Genomic DNA, 8,346 nt, shown 5'->3' on the forward strand with positions numbered 1-8,346 from the left:
TGAGGATAAACCCTGGAGAGGGCAGCTGGGCTGCTGCTGACAGCTTGGATCTGGAGAGGCAGGATCACACCCTTATGGGATCCTTGCCGTTTTCCAGGAGAGACAGAGACTGCTGAGTTTCTGCCGGGGAAGAAAAATACAGTCTGGCACTGAACCCTTGAAAGGTTTCCGGCCCTTGGATTAGGTGACCTCAGTATGCCTTTTCCATATCTGCTACCACAGATATAAGGCTTACTTGAGTCTGCTGGGAATTCTTGGACAGAACTACTCTTTTTTTCTATTTTTTAACAGGGAAAACCTATTTGTTTAGTAGTTATTGTTGTTGTTATTATTGTTGTTGCTGTTACTCTTTTATATGGAAGTGTACTCATTGCAGTGATTCCTGTAAAAATTATCAGTGCAAAATGGAATTTCTTCTCAAAATTATCACACTTCTCACCCAATAGTTTTGAAGACATTTACATTAAATCAGGCATTTAATTCTCTGTTTCTCAGTACAGGACCAGTTTTGATCTCATTTTACTCTTTCTCCATGACAATCCAGGGTTAAGCACAAGGTGTGTGGCTTGTTGCTTATAATCAAATGGTAAATTATCTTGTCTCCCTTCTTCAAACCCTTTGTAGGTCCGTGGCATCCTCTGCACCACCACAGCCTCCTTTCCTATGGGAAAGGAAGACAGCTGTGGTTTGGATCAAACTCTGGTGTGATCCCAACTTCTCTCCTCAATAATTTAAAAATTATTCAGACGTGAATCAGTTTTCTTCAGAGCAAAGGTGTTGTCATTTGCAGGTGGTTCCTTTCCATGAGTTCTGCCTGCTTAGGTGTGAATATAAATCTGTTGTGATGCTCCGTAATGACAGAAGGTTTCAATAATATTTATGAAATCTGGAATTCAATATGGAAAACAGGCTGGCTTAAAAAGCTGACTTCATTTTGGAAGTGATCAGCTTGGCATGCCCTGAAAACATCTTACTTTCATACAGCACTAAACACATTCATGGAATCGTGGAATCATGGAATGGTTTGGATTGGAAGGAAACTTAAACTTCATCCCATTCCACCCTATGCCATGGGCAGGGACACCTCCCATTACCCCAGGTTGCTCCAAGCCCTGTCCAACCTGGTCTTGGACACTTCCAGGGATCCAGGAGCAGCTACAGCTTCTCTGGGCACCCTGTGCCAGGGCCTCACCGCCCTCATCATAAAAAATTATTTCTTATATGTAACCTAAATTGTTGCTCTGATTTCTTAGGATTTTCCAAAGCCTTCTGAATTTACATTCTTGTAGAGAACTTTCTCATGCAACTTTCTGTAAACAACCTATTGTTTTGCATTCTTTCATAGAGGTGGAGAAATTTGATAGACTGGTAGTTTGTCCAGTGTCGTTGGAGAGGTGGCACGTTCACCTTCCAATCCACTGGCACCTTTTGAGAACTATAAATGATTGGAGTCAGAAAAAATAAATTAGTCTCTTCATGGTGACCAAACCTGTGGTGCGTCATTGTTCCTTGTGTCCTCTGGTGACACTACATCAACCCTCCTTTAGTTTAAAACCATTAACCCTAGTCCTACCTCCTGCTCTAAGACTGAAAAATTGTAAATTATGAAATGGCCTGGAGTCCAGTCTTTCCAAAACCACTACCAAATGTCTTGGCCCACCTCAAGAAACTGATTTTTCTGAAGGAGACACCTCCTGGTCTGATCATTGCCACCACCAACCTCCAGAGAGCAGCTGTGGGGTTAGGAGAGATGTCATCAACCAGAAACCTACTTTTTGCCCCCAAATTGTGGCACGGAGAAATCCTCCTTGCACCAATCACTGCCACTAAAAATACACCCTTGTGAAAGCAGGTGTGCAAGGATACCAATGTTCTGTCTGAACACCAGCAAATTGAAAGGTCCAGGCTGATTTGGTTAGTTTTGCTTTTCAGGGAAGGGAAAGGGGTTTCATTTTCAATCTGTGTCTTCATGCCAAAGTTTGGACTTGTAATGACCACTTGTGGCTTGACTCAATTTGCAACTGAGGGAAAAGGAAATTTTTCACCCAAAGAAATTCTGAATCAGGTGTGTTTGTTTTATAAATGTATTTTGAAGAAAAGCAAAGACTCTCAGAGCATGTCTTTACACGGGAGCAGAAGGGTTTTTATGCTCTTGGGAAATATTACTGCTGAATTTCCCTTTTTTGGTCCCAAAAATTCCATCCCCACTGCAGAAAAAAAGGGGGGACGCAGGATGGGACAACTACAGCATCACTTCGGGTTGCTCCATCACCCTAATGGAATATCATCCTCCCCTTCCCATGCTGCCCATGGGAAAGGGTCCCAGAGCTGGGGGTCCTGGCATGGAACGCGACCAGGGCAAGCACGCAAACGGAGGGGGAATGAGGATGGAAAGGGCAAAAGAAGGGGGAATGAGGATGAAAAGGGCAAGGGGAGAGGTGAGTTGTATCGATTGGTGTGTGAAAGGCTTCCCGGGAGCCCCGTTGCTGAGAGACAGCCCTGGGAGATGCAAGGCTGGAATTAATAACTGCTCCATTGGGGCCCTGTTTGCTCTCCTTGCCCAGAGCCCGAGGACTTTGGTCGCAGCTTATCACCCCCGAAAGCCCCAGGAATGCAGTCACAGGCAAATGTGCTCGTTCACACGACATCTATTAATCAAACGACTCCCCCACCCTTTAACCCTTCGCAGCTCAGGGAGGGGGAGGAGGTGAGCATGGCTCTGCTTTGTCTAAAATCAGGGTCCCAGGAGTCTCTTCACAGATAGGGATAAGTTACTCCAGTTAGGATACCGTCCCCTTACTCTACATCCAGGGTTTTCCGAATTCCTTCGGAATTTGTTTTGGTACTTGTACCCGAATACATCCTATTCCGGCTAGGGGTCAAGCACCTAACCACTTTAAAATGCTTTGAAAGCCCCAAATATTGTCACTGAAAAATTACTACAGACTTTTCTTCCTCATGACTCTGCTTCACACTTCAGGTGCTGCTTGCACCCACACCACGGTGGTTCTGCAGCTCCCCTGAGCTGTGGTTCCTCTGCAGCTGTGCACCTCTGTACTGGGATTCTCTCTGCTCTGAGCAGCACAGAGCCCATCACACACACCCTGGGGACACGAAACACCACAGGCAAATGTCTCTGCTGCTGCTTGGAGCAGGTAGGATTTACCCCAACTTCACAGAATCATGGAATATCCTGATCTGGAACTTGGTGTCTCCATGGCAACACCAACCATCCTAGAATTAAAGAATCATGGAATCATTAAGGTTGGAGAAGATCTCTAAGATCGTCGGGTCCAACCATTAACCCAGCAAGGCCAGGTCCACCTCTAAACCAGGTCCTGCAGTGCCATGTCCCTCTTGTCTTGCTGCTGGGTGTTTTAGTCTCTGAAATGTGCAGAGAAATGTGTTCCTGCCTTCAGACTGAGGAAGATTTTCAGGCTCTTGACCTGTAAGCAGTTGTTTAGCCAGTTCAATTAACCAGAGAGGCTCTGTAGGCCCTCTGTGGTGAGAGAAGAGGCAGTGGCACCTCCTGAGGACAATTCAGCACACCAAAATTAGGCTTCTGCTCTGTAACCTCCCCCTGGAAATCATTACCTGCTGCATTAAGTGTTGTAAACTGGTCAGGATGGACATTGCTGCATTGGTTACCCTGAGATGTCACCTCATCCTTCTCCACACCCTGAAATCCATGGGTTGGATCCAGAAGTCAATCAAAAATACCCTTAAGGAAGGTAGCAGAGATACCCATAGGAGATGGCTCCTACAGAGGAATCTGTAGGCATCCGGAATGACATCCCAGGAGAAGCAGCTGGGACAAGAATCCCACTCATCCTACCAATGGACTCTGAGCAGCCTCTGGTGTGGTGACCCGGAGTGGAGGCTGATGCTGCTCCTCCCTGTCCTCTGTCCCCTGTTCCTGGATAAACAGTGCCCAGTGATAAGGTGACCATTTGTGAAAGGGGTGGGGACTCAGCAGCCTCAACAAGCGTGCTCAGTTCCCCATCACCTCAAGTTTTCCACCCCGGCTGGCATCTCCTCGCTCAGAGCCACCCCAGGAGCCCTGTTGGGTGACAGGGTGCGGCTCTGGCCTTTGCCCCAGGCCAGACCAGGTTGAAGGATGGGGTGGGTGACTTTTAGCCTTCCCACACCAGGAAGGAAGGATGGATTTTTGTGCGTCACATCCTGAGAAGTTTTTAGCCCTGGGTCCCGTCTTGTTGGCCTCGTGTCAAGAAGGAGGAGCATGAGCTCAAGGGTTTTGAAGGAAGGCAGAAGACACCAAGCCAGAGGTGGGATCTGGGGCATTTTTACCTTTTTATCTTTACCTAATCAATTAAATCGCACAAGGCAAAGGTGCCAGGATTACAACCCCCTTCTTGTCAAGGCAGGTTTCACCTGTTCATGACAGCAAAATAGAAAGGACATTTTTATTATCTGGCATTTTTAGGCATGCAAAGTTTGAGATTTTTTCTAGCTGTCAAAGAATGAAGCACATCTTTTGGGATTGAACCAGTGCATTTCTGAAGCATCACCGCAGTCCAACCTCTGTTTTGAGCCTTCAACATTTTCCCTTCCAGATCCAACTATGCCTAAAGTCACAGATTTCTTTTGGATTAAATCAATCCAAAAGATGCACTACAGCTCCCCACGGGTCTGTTTTCTATGGGATCAGATTAAACCCCTTCTGAACCCTCTGCAGTGGGGACATCACATGCTCAAGGCCAATATTTTGGCTGCTTTGTCCTACTCCTACCTGGCCACCTCTCCTGCTTTTCCACAAGTTACTGAGTAGGATTTGCCACATGTCTGTGCAGCAAAGGGACCTGGTGGAGTCCCTGCATGAAAGACAAGCACTAATCAGAACTAACTGATTCCTCATCCCATTCCTTATTTCTGATGGCTCAGTGAACAGAGAAAAAGAAATATAAGCAGGAAAAATAAAAGTATTACGAGTTCTGCAGCTCAAACGACCTCCAGCAAACCAGGTATTGAGAGGGAAGAGGGAGAAAAAATAGCACACAAAGCAATTGGACACTTTTACCTGTAAATAATTACTCATCCAAACTCCAGTGATAAGGACATGACACTCTCCAAGCAGATTAGGACCTCACTGGAGAGGAAAACCCTCCTTGTTCCTCCTCTTCCCATATTGTCCCCAAAGAGTTAACAGCAAAGCAGGTCTGCAATTACCCGGGAATAATGGGGTGTGATTGGGGCACTAAAGAGGTGGAATTGATTTTTTTAAAATTTTTTTTTCCAGGCTTTCAGCTCTAGAAGCCCCTCCCTGACTTCCTGGTAACTCATGACCAGCAGGGTCAATAGAGCAGAAATCCTTCTAAAGGGCCAATCTGTATTTGAATTATTTAAACAATGTAGTACAGCCAAGTGAAATGGGGCTTATCAAACGTTAAACCTCTCCAGGCACAATAGGAGACAGAAGGATATTAACTGCTGAACACTCCACCGATGGCATGGAGAGAGCTGGAAAAAAAGGGGAAGAAAAAATGGGGGGGGCAAAAAAAGGTGGGGGGACAAAGGCAGGCTGATTTGGGCAAGGGGAGAAGAAGGTGCCTGCCCAGAGATGGTTTTTTCTCCCATTTGGAGACCCTCCATTCCTATCCTGGAGATTGGCTTTACCATTCTAATAAACCCCCCAGTTTGGGGGTATTTAACTCCTTAATCTGCATCATCTCCTCCCCTTAGGAAGAGAGCAGCTGGAGGGAACTGGAGGGATCTGGAGGAACTTTTCTCCACACTTCTGGAAAGGGAAATAAGGAAGGAGCTGTTTCCATGTCACATAGGCTGGTGTTTATTATCCCCAAGTGTGCACTTTACCCGGGGAGGGCTGGGATATGGAGCTGCCTGCAGGGCACAGTGGAAAAAGAAACAGAAAAATAGTAATAGTAATAATAGTAATAATAGCAATAGTAATAATAGTAATAATAATAGTAATAATACATTATATATTATATCTAATATATTATATAGTATATACTATATAGTACCTATTACATGTTATATGTATATTATTGTTGTTGTTATTATTTTTGTTGTTATTATTATTATTCGATTTTCCTTCAAATTTGTGATCCAGGCAACAAACTTTCGCCAGAAACCAACTTAACAGACTTAACCTGAGAGAGGTTTAGGACCTTGCCCAGCAGCCCCAAAAGGTGACTGAGAGTATTTTTTTTCCCACAAAATCATAGTTTGCTTAGGTTTGGGAGCTGAGAATACATCCAGGACAACAGCTCTTGATTTTCTTATGAATGTGAAAGTAAACAAGAATCCACCTGGGTGTTTTCCTGGCCATCTATCCTGCTTTACTCAAAAAATTTCTTGGTGTTTCAGGAGACCGGATGTTCATTGGGAAGCTCAAAGGGTCCCAGGTGGGATGCAGGGGGTAAATAGTTCACAGGTAATTCATGCACTGACATTTTCACATGACTTAGTTGACCTGGAGAGAAAACAAATGTGTTTGCAAGTAAGAAACAAACTGCAAATAGACCCCAAAGGAGCCTAAATTCACCAGATGATGTATGGATGGGTGAGAAATAATTCACCCACATACAGCTCTGTGGTAAGGATAGAGGGGGAAAGGATTTGTAAGGATACATGGATCAAAAATGCATAAATACTGGTTAAGTGAGCCACAAAGGTTTCAGCAGAAAGCCTCAAGTTTAAAGCAATTGAGAAAAGAGGGGGAAAAAAGATTAATAACATTGGCTTAAGGACACACATCCTTTACTTAAACAGCTACCGTGCTGCCTCTGAGCTAATTAACCCTGTTAATTAATGGAGGTCTGGGTATCAACCCCCTGGGAGTTGTTTTTTTTGGGGGTAGGGGATCTTTGCCCACCCTGATCTGAGCTGTCATGCCCAGGCTGGACCTTCAGCTGGAACATGCAGCCAGAGCTGGCCAGGAAAACCCAGAGGGAAACATTTCCTGCTGTGAGACGCTCTCCCATCCAAACTGGAACATTTCAGGAGACGTTGCTGATTTCACTGAAGTTGGTTTTTTTTTTTTTTTTTTTTTTAAGAAAAATAATGAGGGGAAGGAGAGGAAAGTTTTCCTGACTGTGTTCCATCCTTTTTATCAGAAGTTAGGACTATAAGAAGGTGCCTCGCGGCTCAAATCCAGGCCGGTGCTATCTCAGTATTTGACATTATTTGTCATTTGGGGAAGAATTTCAAAATGTTTAGATTTCGTTACGGTTCAAAATGAAGCCCCAAACTCAACTTTTCCTCCCCCTCCTCACCAAGCAGCGTTTGCCACCCTTCCCCAGCCACGTTTTCAGGGACTGCAAAAATCTCCAAAACTGGTTTTTTGGGGACAACGTCTGAAACAGAACTGGGCACTGCGTTCGCTCACTCAGCTCTGTCGGATCCAGTCCCAGGCAGCCTCTGCCTCCCCTCCACGGGGGAGTCCTGTCCCTGGCAGCTCTGGACGTCACATCTCCAGCGGGTTCTTCCACCTTGGACATCTTGCTGAAGGTCACCGTGGCCAGCAGCTCCTGCTTTCGCACGCTGCCTTCGCCAGGCGATGCTGGGAGGGGACGGGATGGTCACAATATTGGGAAAGCTCAGCCCAAGCAAGAGCAGGGTTTATAAACTCCTGGCCTACCCCGCAGGCCTGCAAGGTCACCCCTTATCTGAGTTTGCAGAGGGTTTGCAAAGTGCTGGCGGCCCTCCAAATATGTTTGGGAGTTTTTTACTCGAACCTAAGGCTGCCGGACTCCCACATTTGACATTTTCCAAGTGCCGCGGGACGGCGAGGGAACAATGTGTGATTATGGCAGCTGGCTGGGATCGGGAGAGACGCTGGCTGAGGCTTTCCAAGAGCTGGAGCAAGTGTGAAGGCTCAGCAGCCCTGCAGGAGCCACCTTCCTCAGGGATGCTGCAGGGTGGAGGGGGTGTTGGGCAAAGCCAGTGCTCACCCCTTGGAAGCCTTTAAATTGTAGATGGAATAATAAAGTTTTGCAAAGGGGGGAAATACCTTTATCTTTGCCTGCACTGTTGTGTTGTGAGACCCTGCAAGACCCTGTGTGCTGCTCAGCCCCATTTCACAAAGAAATGAGACAAAAAGTGGCCATGTGGATGATTTGGGGTCCTAAAGGAGCTTGTGGACTTAAACCAGGGTTTCTCCAGGTCTACATTAACCCCTGCATTGACACTTTTTCCCTTTTGTGCCTTAATTAATCCATTAGTAGCAAGGGCTCACCATAATTAAAGAGCTGGATTCACTAATGGATGTGGTCAATATTGCACAATAATTTAAATGAGCTGAGGTGCCCTAATTCTCAGCTGGGAATATTTCCATTGTTTGGGGGGAAAAGGGAAGAGATGAAA

General features: G+C 45.8%; 1 long non-coding RNA gene across 2 annotated transcripts; it reads left to right on the plus strand.

The window, feature by feature from the left end:
* The first annotated feature begins 3,161 nt into the window (after positions 1 to 3,161).
* LOC137470136 (uncharacterized) lies at positions 3,162 to 8,008 on the plus strand. 2 transcript variants are annotated; one of them, XR_010996906.1, is made up of 3 exons: positions 3,162 to 3,448; positions 7,261 to 7,491; positions 7,959 to 8,008. It is a non-coding gene; the product is annotated as an uncharacterized lncRNA (long non-coding RNA). The 2 variants fall into 2 exon arrangements; XR_010996905.1 differs by having other exon boundaries at positions 7,264 to 7,491.
* The last annotated feature ends 338 nt before the right edge of the window (positions 8,009 to 8,346 follow it).

This window comes from Anomalospiza imberbis, chromosome 3 (assembly GCF_031753505.1).
Source record: "Anomalospiza imberbis isolate Cuckoo-Finch-1a 21T00152 chromosome 3, ASM3175350v1, whole genome shotgun sequence".
Classification (NCBI taxonomy): domain Eukaryota; kingdom Metazoa; phylum Chordata; class Aves; order Passeriformes; family Viduidae; genus Anomalospiza; species Anomalospiza imberbis.